This window comes from Dipodomys ordii, unplaced genomic scaffold, assembly GCF_000151885.1.
Source record: "Dipodomys ordii isolate 6190 unplaced genomic scaffold, Dord_2.0 Scaffold17, whole genome shotgun sequence".
In the NCBI taxonomy this organism is placed as follows: Eukaryota; Metazoa; Chordata; class Mammalia; order Rodentia; family Heteromyidae; genus Dipodomys; species Dipodomys ordii.
The window spans coordinates 22,797,549-22,815,247 of record NW_012267233.1 but is presented as its reverse complement, the minus strand read 5'-3'; the positions used below and the strand labels follow the sequence as shown (position 1 = coordinate 22,815,247).

Here is a 17,699-nt window from a genome sequence, read left to right as displayed (position 1 = left end):
AAGAGAAAGACATAGGCTTAACATTTTATGTGTTGCTATTCTATTATTTGCATCATGATGCTATTGACTACTATCAACATGAACTAAATCAATCAACACATTCTAGAAGCATTGATGAATGCTTTAAATGTATAAAGCAAGACTTATAAAAAGGAAAGTCTTAGCTTTACAGAAATACCTAAAATGTGGTTGCCTTACTCTAGAATCTTCTAAACTAAGCGTGGCAGAGCTAAGATGTATCCAGAGAAGAATAAGTGGATTTGCTTTTCATCATCCTCTCACATTTTCTGCCTGAAATATCAATGCAGTGGTCAAAGTTTACATCTGGCATATTGCAATAAAGGGAAGGAGAGAGATTCCTGGACGTTGCCTCAGAGGAAGTAATGACTATTCCCAGCCATTTTCTTCCTCCCTTGTTAAAAAGGAAACTCAAGCCCCATTGGTTTAAACCATGGTATATGGGGAATTTTAGTTATTTGCTGATGAACTGAGACTCAAATGACTCAAGTTACCTACACAATTGTCATCTTCCTTCTTTCCAACTTGATGACTCATTCCTGCCTTTGTAATAACAGATTCCTTGGTAGACTCTCTATTTACTTCCTAACTCCTAAATGAGGCTGTTTCCCATGGTTTTCTTTTGTCTCCTACAATTTTCTCACTGCCATTCCATTTTGTTCACTGCATACTCTGAACTCATGCATCTCCTATTACCAAAGGCAAATGCTACCAAGCATTGCCTTTACTGTGACATCATGTATTTGACTCTATAGCTTATATTTCTAAGTGTTTCTGTTGCATTCCAGACTAAAATATATCCAGGGATTGCTTCAGGTTCAAAATATTCACTTGCCATTATATCTATCTGGTTACCCAGAACAAAAACATAGATAGTACACCAGGTTTTTACATTTTCCCTTTATTTCTAGCCAAACAACAAAGTCTGTCCATTTGTAATAATCCTGAATTTATTTGTTCCATCCTTGCTGCCTCTGAGTCTACACTTTCCCTGCCTTGCTTGCTCAAACTACTGCAGCCAGCCCTTAATGGAGCTCGCTATTTCAATTCTCTCATTCCAATTGATTGCTCTCATTCCATTCAGTTTCCTGACATTCTTATGAGAGTGGATGCTCTAATAGAAATGCCTAGTGTTATTTGTCCACTGAGGTCCTATAAGAATTTTTCCAGGGCTTCTTAAGAATTTGGTGCTTCCTTTTAGCATGACATTTTCAGACTACTCCTTGCTTATTTCATTTCTTTAACTCTACCATTTCCACTTATCTTCTTTTCCATTTTGTTACCAAAGATGTGGCTATGGAATACATTATATATTCAAAAATCAGGCTAACTCCTGAAGTTATCAAGTTTCTCCTAACCCTCATTGAACGTACAGTCAAGTAGATGAGACAGTAAAAGCAAATATCAAAGAAAGATCATTCCATGAGGAGTAAAATAAAGGAAATATATTTCTCTAGAGGAGAATAGTAGTCTAGAATGGTTTCTAAAAATAACATTTAAGGGGCTGGGAAGGTGGCTCAGTGGTAGAGCACTTGCCTTGCATGCATGAGGCCCTGGGTTTGATTCCTCAACACCACATAAGCAAAAAGAAAAAAGCCGGAAGTGGTGCTGTGGCTCAAGCGGTAGAGCGCTAGCCTTGAACTGAAGAGCTGAGGGACAGCACCCAGGCCCAGAGTTCAGGCCCCATGACCGGACCCAAAAATAATAATAATAATAACATTTAAGTAGAAGCAGGAAGATGAGGATTCATCTTGTAAAGTGTTGAAGATAAGAGTGTCCCAGGCCTAAAGAATGGCAATTATGAAGTCCTAAAGAGGAAGAGTCTGGAGAGTTCTAGAAATTGTCAAAAGGCTATTGAAGTCAGAGAATGGTTAATGAAAAGGGTGGTTTTAAACCAAACTCCCTGAAATTCTTCAATTCACTTTTCATTTATACATGATTTTATATTATTATCCTTATTATTGCTATTATTAAGGCATTGCCTAAAACACCACCTTTTATGTCAGGGTAAGTTCTAGCCATGTCTGAAATTCCCTTTGTAAATAGGATTAGGTTTCCTTTCTCTATCCTTCTATCTCACCCTGAGCAGCCTGAAAGCAAAAGCTCATATTCTAATGTAATAATTACTTGTTTTCTCCTCCATTAGACTAACTCCTTTGTGGGCTCATGCTGTGCCTCATTCATCTTCAGTTCAACAGTGTCTGTCAGAGGATATGGCACATGACTAGAGTCTAAATAATGATTCTTGCACCAGTGGATGAATGGGTGAAGAAGTGTCCAATTGTTCTATTCCCAATGCTATACGGGAATCAGGAAGAAAGAGGAGGGAAAGTGAGAACTCGGCAGCAGGACTGAGATTCCACTGGACTTCATAATCCCACCCTATCAAGGGAGTGGGCAACTAGCACTCAGAACTCTCAGGGAGGATGGATCAGAGGTGAGGCAGGTGCATAACTCACCTAAACAGACACCTGCATACATGAAAGATTGAGATGGAACCCGTCTTCTCGCTTGAGACAGAGCAAGGCAGCTTTTAATTTGAGCAGCAGACTTAAATAATAAATAACCTTTACTCTGACATACATGGACATTTGCACTAGGGGTGAGAGATACGTTGTCATTCTTCTTGTTGGGGTTTGATTAATTCTCAGTGAGCCCACTGTCACTTCATTCGGGTCTTTGCTAAAATGTCACCGCTTGAGAAATATGTTCTCTGAGTCTATCTTAAATACATTTCACCATCCCTGCTCTAGTATCTGTTTCCATGTATCTCAAAATAACAGTCCTCCTTACCAGGAAATTTCCATTTATTTGCCCATATTTTACAAAAACAGAACCTGGACCCGAATGCTTGGTGGCAGTAATGACCTGAAAAGTTCCTTCCTCTCTCCTAGCTTTGTGTTCTCAAGTAGAAATGAGATGGGTGTTTCTCTCCTTTTGTAAAATGCAGTGCCCGTCCCTGACAGCACAGATCTCCAACATATCTATCCAAATCTCTAATGACAAGTACTGTTTCAACGTCAAATAATTTGCTGTGATTCACTTAAAAGTTTAGGAAAACATCAGAAGTAGCATATGGCTTACTGGCAGTCAATGTAGGATCACCGTTTTGTTACCCTTCCCTTATCCAAAGTCTGTTTAAACCTTAGGTTGCTACACAATACGCATGCACCAACCCATGCAAGGGGTGGTGCTGAGCGTATTCTCTGTACAATGGTTAGGTGGATGTGAAACACACTGAAGACCATCTGGATCCTTAGTGCCAAAAATATATAGTTGCTGCTGCTGCCAGCGATAATATTATACTTTGCTACAGACTTCCAGATTGCATTCCCGCGAAGCTTTAAAATATTCCTCCAAATATATTGCAAATGTAAGAAGGTTTAGCATACCCTCTTTAAGGGTTTATTGTCTCTGAAACTGTAGCACATTTAAATCCTGTTATTTTCAGTCTATCCTTATGCCATACCTTAACCTCCTATCAATTTGAAATCCACTGATGGGCTGCATTTGGGATTTATTACCAAGGGAAACTTAGCTGTCAGGTTTTCTGTTCCCTTTTAGAGGATGAAGAATGCTCTGTAGCTTTTACTTATTATATGTGATAGATGAAAGAAAACAATGACTATAACCAGTGCAGAAAGGCTGAGAGGGAAACCTTTGGAAAGCACTTTGGTGCCCCCCTGTGGTCATGATAGGTATTCTTTGGAAACTTTACACATTCTGTTCTACTTGCATATATACATTTTTTGTTCCATTACCTTCCTAAAATAGAACTCTTCCATTACCCTTGCAAAGGTGAAATTTTATTATAAAGTAAATCAGGAGAAGCCTCAGAAATTAATTTAAAGAATGCTTGACTTTTCCGTCAAAGCTCATTTGTTCTCTTACTTTATTTTTTTTTTTTTTTCAATTTGGATGTGAAATGAGGGAACAAGTTCTGACTGACGAGTTTCATGTAAGGCTTTCCAATGAAGGAACAGTACCATAAACTACACCAATAACTTTTACTTGTGTTTTCATCTTAATATATCATTTTAGTCCTGGTTTTCTCTCTGTTTTAATCATTCTTCTATTTTACTATTCTTCTATTATACCAGCCCTAGGGCTTGAACTCAGGCCTGGGCACTGTCCCTGGGCTCCATTTGCTCAAGGCCTAGCACCCTACCACTTGAGCCACAGTACCACTTCTAGCTTTTTCTGTGATTAATTGGAAGTAAGATTCTCACAGACTTTCCTGCCCAAGCTGGCTTCAAACTGTGATCCTAGATCTCAGCCTCCTGAGTAGCTAGGATTACAGGCATGAGCCACCAGCAGCTGGCAATATGTGATGTGTCTGTGTGTCTGTGTGTCTGTGGTCTGTGTGTGTGTGTGTGTGTCTGATTCACTAGAAGCTTTTCCTAGCAACCCATGACAGCTACCACATAGTCTTTGGCAATGCTGTGTGACATGTACTGTCACCATCTTTACCTTTATCACCATTTCCCCTCATCACCATCACCATCATCATCATCACTAGATTCTACGAGTCTTCCCCACTCTGCTCTGTTCTCCTTCTGGGGTATTGAACCCTCTCTGTCTCACACCATTGACAGTTCTTCTGCTCATTTCTGTCTGTCTTGTGACTTCTTCAGAGCCTGCTGGTCTCACAGAGTATTAACTTTCTCAATCTCCACACTCACCCTGCTCCAAATGAGATTATTTTGTGTCAGTAACCTATCTGGCAACCCTCGGGCCTAAGGGAACGGTGTCTTTCTTCCTATGGTTGGCTCAGCCACTGTGAAGGACTCCACCTGGCAAAAGAACACAACACAAGATCACTAACCTGCACCTCCTCCGGAAGATGGAGCCATGATGTTTGAGGAGATGCATTCCTCTGAATCTTTGCTCTTTGTACAGCCTCGTGTGCGTCGCCTTCCCTCGCCTTTGGCCCATGGGATCCTCCTCTGCACACACTATTGCGATCACTCTAGGTTCTGCATCTAAATTGGACCCGTTTTCATCAATGCCTGACGTTTGCGCTTTTTTCCCAGCATGCTCTTGCACTCCCACCCACATCCATGATTCCATCTCATTTCTTAAAAAGAGGCTGATCCCCCTCACAGTTCACAAAGCTTTGGTTAGTAAATGGGGCTAACATGGAGAGCTCATTAACTTCCTTGACTATCCAACACAGACTGCATTATCAGTACCAGTAATAATCTCTTAAATATTTAAGCAGAATCATCCCGATCACGTTGCAAGTACTGCCTTTATGAATAACCCCTATATTTAATTTTTGTTTCGTTCATCTTTACCCATGAACCTAGTAATGAATGTGGATGGTTGTAGGGGGTGTTTTAATGCATAAACATAGGACATGGCTTTAAATATCTGGTATGTTTTCATGTGTATGGAAGACAATATGGAGCTCTTGCAACTTTAAATAGGATATTATTAACTTTGATTCTTCCGCAATAATGCCAATATATTTCAATTTTTCTATACAATACCATAAGATCATTTTACTGCCCACATATAAAACAAATGTGCCGGGTATAAAATTTTGTGTATTTAATCTGATTTTTAGATTGTTATGAATTCCTATACATTACCTTTTGTGTCCATAGGTGCTGTTTTATAATGCTTTATTTTTGCCTGAAGCATGAAGACAATTTTTAATTGCTTAAGAGAAATAGATATATTAGAGATGCAATTGTTAAAGACATCACAAGCAAAAATAAACCAGTACAGTAAGAAGGTGTGGAATCACAAACTTGAATCCCAATTTTGTTTCTATAATCCTATAAAATAATTATTATTACTTTTTTCAGTGAAAACTTTGCATGTGAATGGAGAAATCAAAGATATGCTTATATGAGTGGCATATTTCCATCTCTGTGTATTTGTGTGTGTGAGAGAGAGACAGAGAGATTAAAGATGATAATTCTAAAGTGTCACACATATGATGATTCATTTATTTTAATTTTCCCATGACTATTTTGTTACTTTAAACTGAGCTTAAAGCTAAGAATATATTATCTCTTTTTATTTCTTTCTTCTTGAGTCTCTCCAGTTTTATTCTTTGTCCTCCTCATTTGATCCTCTTCCTTCTTCTTCATAGAAAGCAGTAAAATGTGGAAAATAAAAAATATATCACATTTTATAGACCAACTGCTTCATTATCTTTGACCCTGTCTGGCCAATCGACAGTTATAATTTGTAATAATTGAATACTAAGTATGAAACGTTTCTAAAAGCAAGTTTGGAAGGAGAATAATTTAATGTGAACTCAAGATCATTAAATCTGAAATCAAGCCGAGATTTCACATTGCAATAATGTATCTTATATGTTCCTGGTTATAGAGGAATCAACAAATATTTAGCAAATGGTAATTCAGGAAGAGTCTCTGGTAGAAAAGGAAGCTCAACTGAGCATGGGTGACTACACCTGTAATTCTAGCTACTCAAGAGGCTGAGATTTGAGCACTGTGGTTCAAAATCAGCCCAGGCAGGTAAGTCCACGTGACTCTTATCACCAATTAAACATTTTTTAAAACTCAGCTCAAATGGTAGAGAGCTAGCTTAAAAGATAAAAGTTCAGGACAGTGCCCAGACCCTGAGTTCAAGCCTCAGTACCAACACAAAACATAAAGAAGAGAAAACTTACTGGCTTGGTCAGCAGGCCTGTCTGAGGTTCTACATAGGTGTCTAAATGGGTGGACCTCTGGCTAGGTGGTCATTTTTATTGTGATTCCAAAATATGTCTGAGATAACTCATTAGTCTATCTATCTGATACAATCTTGAGAAACAAAGTATTCTAATAATGCAATTGTATATGAAAGTTAGTACAGTATAGGGCACATTGAAATCCAAATCCTTGAGCAATTACATGTAAATAAATAGGTTAAAATATTTACTAAGTAGGTATGATGATACCCATCTGCTGTTCCAGTAATTGAAAGGCAGAGGCAAAAGGATTGAGAGTTCATGGCCAGCCTGGCCTGGGCAGTAAGATGCTGTCTCATAAACAGAAACAAAAGAAAACTCACTAGGTCAAATAGCAATTTTTCTCATCTCTGAGTTTAGGAGTAGCAGCTATTTATATTTTATTTTAGATTTTGTCTGTTTTTTACTTTTTTCCAATGTTGTATTAATTATGTGTGACTTTTGTCAATAACATAACTATTAAATTGCCACAACAAAATATTTATGAAGATGCTCAGATTTGCTATCATGGTGCCCAATTCAATACTGAAGTGTTCTTTGAACTAGATTATTATTATTTTGGACTAGATTATTATTTTTGGACTAGATTGTTTATTATTAAGTATTTGTACAAAGAGATTGCATTCAATATGTCTGATTATGTGTACAATGCGGCTGATCAATGCTACCTCTCCCATCCTCCTCCTCCATTTCCCCTCTTTGTACCATCAAGTTATATGGTTCATTTTTTACATAATGTACAATGAATGTAATGACTGCATTTGCTCACCCTCATCTCTCCATTCTTGTGTCCCCCCCTCTACCCTCCCCTCCCCAAACCTGTTGCCTGCTACCTGGCATTGTTTTTGTTAAAAACTGGTATAGTAGACTTTATCTGAGGTAGTTAGGACAGGAAGAGAATGCTAGAAAGGGTGACACTGATCCAAATGCAATGCATAGTGGAAGAAAGGGGCTCACTCCTTTCATCCCATCTACCCAGAAGGATAAGATTGGAAGACTGTGGTTTGATGCCAGTCCGGACAGAAAAGTCTGAGAGACTCTTATTTCCAATTAGCCAGCAAAAATGCTAGACTGGGGATATGGCCCAAAGGGATATGGTCCAACCATGGATGAAAAAGCTAAGTAAGACCCCCAAAGTCCTGACTTCAAGCCCAGCACAAGTACAAAAAAAGGAAGATGCACTGCACACATACAATTGTCCCATTGGATTGAAAGCCCTTTGTACAATTACTTAAATACTGAAGTGTTTTCCAATGGATTCAACATAAATAATAATTCTCGGTCTACAGCAGTGGGGCAGGAGCCTGTTCTAGGTCGCCACCCAGAATACCATGTTACTCTTCATTTTCAGGTTCCTTCAGAATTCTCTCTTTTCATTTTAATTTTAATGCCAAGTTGATGTTCAGAGGAGTTACAGTTGTGTAAGGCAGTGCGTATACTTCTTGTCCAACTTGTTACCTCCTCCCTCATTTTTCTCCCACTTTCCCTCCCCCCCCACGATACCCCCGCCCCTGTTGTAAAGATCATTTCCAACATGTTGTCTTAGGGGTATCACTGTTGCCTACGTTCTCGCTTTGTCTTTTGTCTCACCATTTTTTTGTTCCTCTTCCCTTCCTTAATTCAGATAAATGTATATACAATACCAAGGGTACCGAAATCAAATACAATTCACACTTTTTCTTGAGTTTTCTAGTTTCTGGTGACCATGATAGGATCCAGCAGCAATGGTGAGATGCAATGTACAATGTCTTTCTGTTGGATTTTCCATGACATTTACCTCACAATTCTACCAGGGTGATAGTTTTTAAAATTGGGCAGAACTCCACAGAGGTAGACTACAGTCCTTAGTAACTGCTGTGGAGGGTGTGTCTGTCAAATTGTGCCAGCTTTGAGCACTGGGAGTTCTTTGTGTTGGCTCCTGTGATTCTTACATACGTGTGTGTGTGTGTGTGTGTCTGTGTGTGTGTGTGTGTGAGAGAGAGAGAGAGGGGGGGGAGATGTATTTTTAACATTACTTTATATTCCGTATGATATTTTAGGTTCTTATCATGTATTCCGCATCCTGGTCACGCAGTTCCTCCAAGAATCTCTAATTCTCCTGAAGGAAAGCATAAGAAGCCAGTGCCTGAGCTGTGCTGCTGGAGAGCTGTGCCTTTTAGGAATATTTATTACAGTGCTTGTGTTCATGCTGTTGTCTTTATTACTTCATTCTAGCTTGCTTATTGTTTCACATGGCCATGGTTTTGTGTTCTATCTTGGATATTGTTTCAAGAAAATGCAACTGAGTGCCTTTTTTTTCAACTGAGTGCTTGTTGAAAATGCTTTATTCTCTAGAATCCTGAGGTTTAATTAATAAAAATGTCACACCTTAAGAGGTTTTCTGTACACCTAAAAAATAAGATGATTGTTTCTATAGAAACAAGCATGTGTCGCTAAGCTCTGCCCCTATTTGGCTGAACTAGGACAGTCACCATCCCACGTTTTCTGAGAGAAAGAGAATTTCCAGGATGCAGGGCATTTAAACTTTAGACTAAAACTGTTCAGAGTAAGCATGGATAGCTTGGCAACTCCATTCATAATTCCTAAAATTATAACTAGCCTTTCACTAGAGAAGATAGCTATACATGGGTGTTTATATGTGCTTGAACATTTACATGCAAGTTGGGATTTTATCTGCATGTTTTTATTATGGTAGCCCTAACTTAATGGGGTCTTCACAGTAGTACTCAATATATATTTTTAAATTAAATGAGTGATTCATTATATGACTCCTAAGTTCATACTATGTATATTCTTTGGAAGTACTGAGATTTGTACTCAGGGCCTTGGATTTGCTAGGCAAACATTCTTACCACCTACGCCACACCCCAGACCTTTTGTTTACTTTGTTGTAGTTATTTTTTAGATAGGGTTTTGTGTTTTTGCCAGGGACCAGCTTCAGACTACAATTTTCCAACCAAAACCTCTCACATAATTGTGTGTGTGTGTGTGTGTGTGTGTGTGTGTGTGTGTGTGTGTTTTACAAATTAATGACATGTACCAAACTGTTGGATTATGGCTTGACTTATTTGTGCTATGTAGATTTCATTTTGGAAATTTTGGTGATATTTCTACTATTCAAATATATTTATTTCTTTACAGTTTCTCTCTGGTATCATTTGGGAGCCTTCAAGAATGGCATTTGTTAATATTTATTGAAATGAACTCCAGGAAGTGGAAACAAAAGTTTTGGGGATTTTTGTTTTTTGTTTATTTTTTGTCCCTGAACACTTTGTTGCTAGTGTTCTACCACTTTGACACACAGTTCCACTTCTGGTGTCTGAGTGGTTGGTTAGAGTCTTTTGGGTACTTTTCTGCCCAGGCTGGCTTCAAGCCATGATTTTCAGATTTCAGCCTCCTGAGTAGCAAGGATTATAGGCATAAGCCACAATCACCCGGTATAAATATCTAGCTATATCCATCACAAAATTATAACAGAAAACCAGTGCTATGTTGTAAAACACTCCCTACGAGAAAACCTCCCATTGTCATTCTTTGCCACTTAACATCTGGTATTTATCCACGGTCCAAGACAAACTCACTCACATTTTATAAAGCCACTAAGTCGTTATTACCCACTTCAGAATTTGACTTTGCAAAACAAAGAACCAACAGATACAGCCAATCTTTTATAGATGTCCATAAGAGACACATAACAGGACTTTAAATCTTAATCAGCCTCAATTCTCATATATGAGAGAATTACAAGATTATTCTTTTATTTAAGATACTTAATTTTCTTTTTCACTGTCAAAATAAACTTAGAAATATACAATCCTGTTCTGCTTTGTGTGTGTGTGTTGATACAAAATGCAAAATGACAAAGAACATTTAAATATGTTCTGGATAAACTAGGAATAAAAGTCAGACTTCTGTTCAATATGCTCAGAACTGCATTGTTCATGGCGTCTCCAAATGAATGTGTGTATCCATAGTGACACTGTACAGAGAAAAAAAATGCTACTGCATGTAAATTGCTTGTATTTTCCAGTAAATACTAATTCAGTTGCAGTAGCAAATTTGACTGTGAAAAATGGATTATACTCTATCTTTTTCCCTTCAAAGTAGTTGAAAAGTATGTTTCCTTGTGATCCAAGTCCATAGAATACAGAAGCTCTTGAAAAGATTAAGGGTTTATGAGTTGCCTTAGAAAAAAAAACACTTAATCACACACTGAAAAAATAAAATATCTAGGTAAACACAGAATTTCAATGTAAAAGGTTTAAAAGAGAGCCAGAGTCATGCTTGTCTTACAGAATTACTGTCTAAAACCTTAAAGGCTCAATTTTCATATTGAACTAAAATTGAATCCTATAAAAAAATGGAGCAGGTTGACTACTATTCTGTATGCCTAGAACAGCATTGCTAATGTCATTTTGGTGTGTGTGTGTGTGTGTGTGTGTGTGTGTGTGTGTTGTATTGAGGCTTAAACTCAAGGCCTCACACTCCTTTTGTATATATTTTTATTGTAAAAATAGTGTACAGAAGGGTTACAGTTACATGAGTAAGGTAATGAATGTATTTCCTATTGAGCTTTGCTACACTCTCTTTTGGCTTTTTTTGCTCATAGCTGGTGCTCTTCCACTTGAGCCATACGATAGGCATTTTGCTGGTTAATTAAAGACAGTCTCACAGATATTTATGTTCAAGCTACATTTCAACTGTGACCCTCCAGGTCTCAGCCTCTTGATTAGGTAGGATTAGAGGAATGAGCTGCCAGTGCCTACTGCTAATGTTATTTTAAGATGCATAAATTCATAAGCCCAATAACACAGTGAAACACAGGAAACTCTTAGTTGAAATATAAGAAGCCTAAGGCACAGCCTGATTTGCAGAGCACCTGCTAAAGCAAGCAAAAAGCCCTAAGTTCAAAGTCACTGCTGCAGAGAAAATTAATTTTGATGTCAGTAGTAATCCTATAAAAAGAAAAAGTTGCCTTTATATTCAAATTTTGAAAATAAAAACACAAGGGTCTTTGGCAGAAAAAGTCTTACTGGATATGACATTGCTTTGCAGAGCCTGTAAGCAAGCGTGGAGAGGATCTCTTTGCATTTCACAGACTATGATCCCTGCACTTCAGTTCCCAGCTTCCCTGACTGCCCAGGAAGACTCAGCCTGGAGAATGTGCTGTTTAACTTAGCCTTGGTATGGCATATTGCCTCTTATATTGAAAGGTTGGGAAGAACATTAGAAGTTATTTATCTCAATTCTTGTCCAGTGAAGGAACTAGACCTATAGTTACATTATCCCTGCCTTCTTTCTTTCTTTCTTTTTGGTATTTTATTGTTTTGGAATGCTTACATGTATGATAAGATTTATACAATATCTTGGTAGGTTTGAATCTGCAGAAGTTTTCTAAAACACAGGGGAAATGGGGAGCAGCTATTGCATGGGGATTTCTGACTAGTAAAACACTATCACCCCAATCCTGTGCATATTAACATAAAACAACGCAAAACAAAGGTTTAGAGGGGAAAAAATCCCTTATCTCTTTTCTTGCTAGCATATTTTCAGAGTTGTTTTAATAATGCCTGATAACACTATTAAACACCTAATAGGTATTTTCAAATATCTAATGGTATTTTCAAATATCTAATAAATAGATATAATACAATTTTCTCTTACATGGAACTTTTTCATTATGCTCTACTTGATGACACCGAAATTTTTGTTGAAGTAGTTCTTAAATCCATTGTGTTTTAGTGATGTTCTTTTGTTAAAACGAGTTTGCCTTATTGATTAGACTAGTTCCAAAGGACTTTTAGGGATTGTTTATTCTTTCTCCTATTAGCTTTTTCTCCAAAATTATCATCTTTAAATAATCTCTTTACCTGCTAACATGTGAAAACACTTTTATAGGAATAAAGAAAAGATGCTTTATCTAGTACTAGCAACACCACCAAATCTCTCTTACAAGCTCTCCTTCTGTGCATGAAGTCTGCTTTTTTGCAATTATCTTACAGTGAATAACATTATCTCTGTCAGAAGACTTAGTCAAGATTATGTGTCATTTCAAACCTTACTGAAGAGCACTGGTTTTTACCAAAACACATCTGGCCTCCCAATTCATTGAGTTTAACATGTTTTTTTGATTGTGAAAATACTGTACAGAGGGGTTACAATTACATGGGCAAGATAATGAGTACATTTCTTACCAAGCATTGTAGCCTCCTCCTTTGGGTCCCCTTCCCATCCCTTCCTATCCTCCCCCCCGCCCCCCCACCAAATCCTCCACCCCCCTTTATCCCCCCACTAAAGTTGTTTTGAGCTGTAATGATGTTCCACATTGGCTTTTATCAACTAACTCAAGCACAGGTTTACCTTTGACTTCAGCAAAATAGTAATTGTACATTTCTCTTAAAAAGATCAACAGTCTGCATCAACTTTTATTTTGAAGTTCCATTTGGAGAATGTTCAACCACTTGTGTTTAAATAATTATTTTGTGCCAGCCCAGGGGCTTGATCTCAGGGCCTAGATATTATCCCTGAGCTTTTTGGCTCAGGTTGGTGTTCTATCATTTGAGCTATCGCTCTACTTTCAGCTCTTTTGGTAGTTAATTGAAACTAAGTGTCTCATGTACTTTCCTGCCCAGACTGGTTTCAAAACATGATCCTCAGATCTCAGTCTCCTCAATAGCTAAAATTACAGGAGTGAGCCATCAGTACCTGCCTGGATTTCACAACTTTTGAGTGTAGATGATGACAGTGTCATGATTATTTTTCTTTGATTGCTGTGCTAATCCTGTGTCTTAGATTTGGAACATAACCAAATTGCATATTATCAACACTTTAGGTCTTTTCTGTGTAATTTCCTATATATTCATCTGAAATTCAGTTCTTGTGAGAATTGTTGACTATGGATAAGTGGATAAAGATTGGACTGGAGTTATCATTTGTGTTGACTAAGCCATGAACAACGTTGCTGGAAATCATCCCTTGGAGGCAAGGTCATTGATGTGAGGAATCATCTAATTGGATATCATTTCATTGTTATTGGATTACCACACAGCATGTGTCCTCCCAGCCTGCCTAGCACTGACTGTCCTCTGAGTTGTCACAGTATAGGAAAACAAGCTCTAGACAGCTAGCAAGAATCATACGGCCATCCAGCCTGTCCCATATGTCTTCTGTCAATCTTGTAGTGGATATCCCTTGCTTGGCTGTCAAAATGTCTGAGTCACTCAATAAAAGTCATGATTCTATGAAAAATAAATCTTTTGCACTTACTGGTTTTCAAGTCCAGCCTCCACTTGCTGTGGCAGGGCCAGACCAAATGATTTTATGAACCTTCTATGGTCCATGGACCAGACATTCTCTATCCCCTTTTGAAAGGATTTTTCTACCCTCCAATAGCACCAAACTGAGTATTGACCCATCGGTCAATACTTTCACGAATACTCCACATCCAAACTATTACAAATGCGCAGGGAGATTATACTGGGAATGGTCCATTCCAAATGCAGACACCTTGTGGGTCTATGCACACACAAGCTCTCTGCTGATCTTCCACAGATTCTTAGTTCATTGCAATGTTAAATTGACCATGATTTTCAAGTTCTCCTATGAAAATTATTTCCTTTGATCCTTTATTAAAGAATTTTAGGGATAATATTAGCTAAACCAATTGCTAATTAGGCAAAAGTATGTGCCAGTAATGACTCTAATGTAAATATTAGTGTTAAGTATTAGTGTTCAAATGAACCCCAAGATAGGGACACAAGAGGTTGTATCTTTGTCGCTCTTGTTTTTAATGTATTATGTAATTTTTTAAAAATTTCCTTTGTATGTTCTTCCCCCATGGTATAACACTGCTTTCACTGTATTTGATTCCAGTGTCCTGTATCTTGTTTATACATTTTTCTAATTTGGGGATGGGAAGGGAAATAACAAAATGCTGAAACAAGGATAAAGGTTGACCCATTGTAACAATGAAATATACAAAACACTATATTGAAAAGGAACTTTACAACTATGGGGAGGGGGGAGACGTGGGGGAGGTGGGGGAAAGGATGGTAGGGGAAAAACAAAGGAGGAGGTAACAATGTTTGATAGAAAATGTACTCATGACCTTACTCATGTAACTGTAACCCCTCTGTACAGTATCTTTACAATAAAATATATATTTAAAAAGTGTTCAAACTTTAAATGTATGTATCTAGTGAGCAGACACCACAGAAAGTTATTAGTAGACCAGTGATAAAATTTAAATAGGACTTATTGAAGACAAACTCCCTCTCAAAGGCATAAGATTAATTCTTGTATAAATTTTTCACTATCATGTGGGAGAAATGAAGACTACTGGTATCAGTGCAGTGTAAGTCCTGCTAATATAAAATATGTGAATCTTAGAAAACCTAACTAGGACATAATGAAAAGTAAATGAAGCAGACATGCAATTTTTATTTTAAAAGGAGTCATATCCATGTCTCGGAATGGAAGAATTGACATACATATACCATTTTATCTACATGAGAAAAAGACTTTTAGTATATATATATTTATTATTGTAAGACCTAAATCTCCATGCTAAACTGTCTAAGATAGCCATGTATACTGAAATGCATAACTCTACATAATGCATGGTACACAAGATAAATGCTTAAAATTTTTTAAATTGTAATTCATTGAAATTATATAATTATATAATAATAATTATAATGTGTATAATTCTCACAAATGGTAAAAATGGTAGTTCTAACACAATTTAAGATGTGGTGCTAATTTTTTTTAATGCTCAGTTTCAGTTTGTTTTCACATGTTAGCTCAGTACCATCCTCTCAGCTACGAAAGTTGGATCTATTATTGTACTTGCTACTTAAATGCTCCATGGACCCCCTTTCTTCATTAGCAAAAAACCAACGTGTCATGTTATTATATTATATTACTATATTATATTACTCTAAAAGTATTGATCCAGTTTACCGCATAGAAACATGACTTATGCCCATTTTTATTTTTAAAGGCATTTACACACAGGAAGATTAATGGGGAGAAAAATTGTTTTTATTAAATTAAGAACTCTCCATATTAATGTTCTGAAAAACACTTTCCCCTCAAGGTCTCCTTAAAGTTTGGTGGTAAGTCACCAGTAGCAAATAGAATTATAGTATTTTCCCCCAAAGAAGTCACGAGAAGGCATTCTCAAGTGGAGAATCTGAGGAGAGAGAGCATGAGGAAAGAACACAGAATCAAGGGCATTTGCCCTAAACCAGAGCAGAATAATCACGTTGAGGATTTACAGTGGTGAAAGGTAGGTAGACATGTCCTGGGTAGGATCACACACATGCTAATGTAGCAACAAGGTTGTAAGAGCCAATGATGCTTGAGTCAGAGGGCCAGGTCTGAAGTCTCTGCAGAGGAATTAATTGTTCTTAGCTAGAAAGCCAGATGCAAGACATTTGACACAGCACAGCCAAGTCCTCCACCGGGAGAGATGGAAACAAGATGATCTCAGAACTCTAACCCCAGTAGCAAGGGACAAGAACATGGCTCCATCACGGAGCAGAGAAGGCAGGACAGCTGAAACAGATGAGGTTTCCTCATCTGCTGTGGAAGTAGGTTTAGGGTTTCTCTTTTCACTTCACCTATTTTTGGTGTGATTCTGACCTGCATTTGCAAAAATAAATCTTACAGAAAATATTTAAAAGTTTTTGTTTTAATTGTTGCTATAACCACCATGTTTAACATCCGTCCTAGTACCAGAATTACTTGTTTAGCAGCTTCTATGTTTTCAATATGGTCACCTGCCAAACAGCTGGCAATTTCATGAGACAGCCCTACCCATCTCAGACATCACTCACATTTTAAGAAAGCTTTTCATACTGTGCTGGTTTTTCAAGGCTGCTGTCGTGGATCACCACGAACTCTTTGGCTGGTGACAGGTAGGATAAGATCACAATTCCATAGGTCTAAAGTGTCAACGGAGTTTTCACTGAGATGGAGCCCAAGTTTAGATGGAGCTGTGTTCCTTTTTGTGGAAATGTTAAGAAAGAATCCCTTCCCTTGTCTCTCCCAGTTTCTAACGGCCACCTACATTCTCAGCTCCTGATCCCCTTTTCCATCTTTGAAGCCAACACTCTGTGAGTCTTCTTTGTGCCTTCCTTTTCTAGTCACATCCTCCCCTGACTCCCTATACTTAGGAAAGTCTCAAGACTCTAACGGAGCCACATGATGACATTAGAGACTTCTGCCACACATATGATAACATCGCCATCTCAAGACCATGTCAAGTTATACCTAGACAGGATTATTAGTCACCTGCTCTGGGAATTGGCACATGGACTACTCTAAACATCAAACTTAGATTGAGTTTCAAAGTGTTGTGGATTGGTTTTTGATTTACTGTGTAGAATCATGACACAAAATAGATGTCTCTTTTTGGTTTCCTGTAGAATAATTCAAAGATGTATTTCAATACATCTGCCAGGGCCACTTGTCTTTCTTCTTGGCAACACTTTTCATTTCCTCAAAAAGCAGAGTTTCAACATTACACTACCCCTTGTAAATCTGTCTGCCTCACCAAAGTTCATTTAAAAAAAAATACAGTGGTCTATTAAGAAAATTTCAGCTTGTGCCAAGGAGACCTATGGTTTCTCATATTCTATCCTGTAATGTTTTCAGAGTGTCTGCTTTGACTCCGAGGTCTTTGATCCATTTGGAGTTGATTCTGGTGCAGGCTGTTATGTAAGGATCTAGCTTTAGTTTTCTACAAGTAGTTAGCCAATTCTGCTAGCACCATTTACTGAAGAGGCTGTCTTTCTTCCTATTTTTTTAGCTCCCTTATCGAAGATTAGATGGCTATAAGTCTGTAGGTTCATTTCTGGGTCTTCAATTCTATTCTATTAGTCCTGAGGTCTGTTCTTGTGCCAGTACCAAGCTGTTTTGATTACTATGGCTTTGTAGTAGAGTTTGAAATTTGGTATTGATATTCCTC

The 17,699-nt window shown here is 37.7% G+C and overlaps 1 protein-coding gene across 1 annotated transcript in view; it reads left to right on the top strand.

The window, feature by feature from the left end:
- The window catches only part of Ralyl (RALY RNA binding protein-like), a 672,761-nt gene that overhangs the window by 407,242 nt on the left and 247,820 nt on the right, over window positions 1-17,699 (top strand). The gene's annotated exons all lie outside the window — the stretch shown is intronic.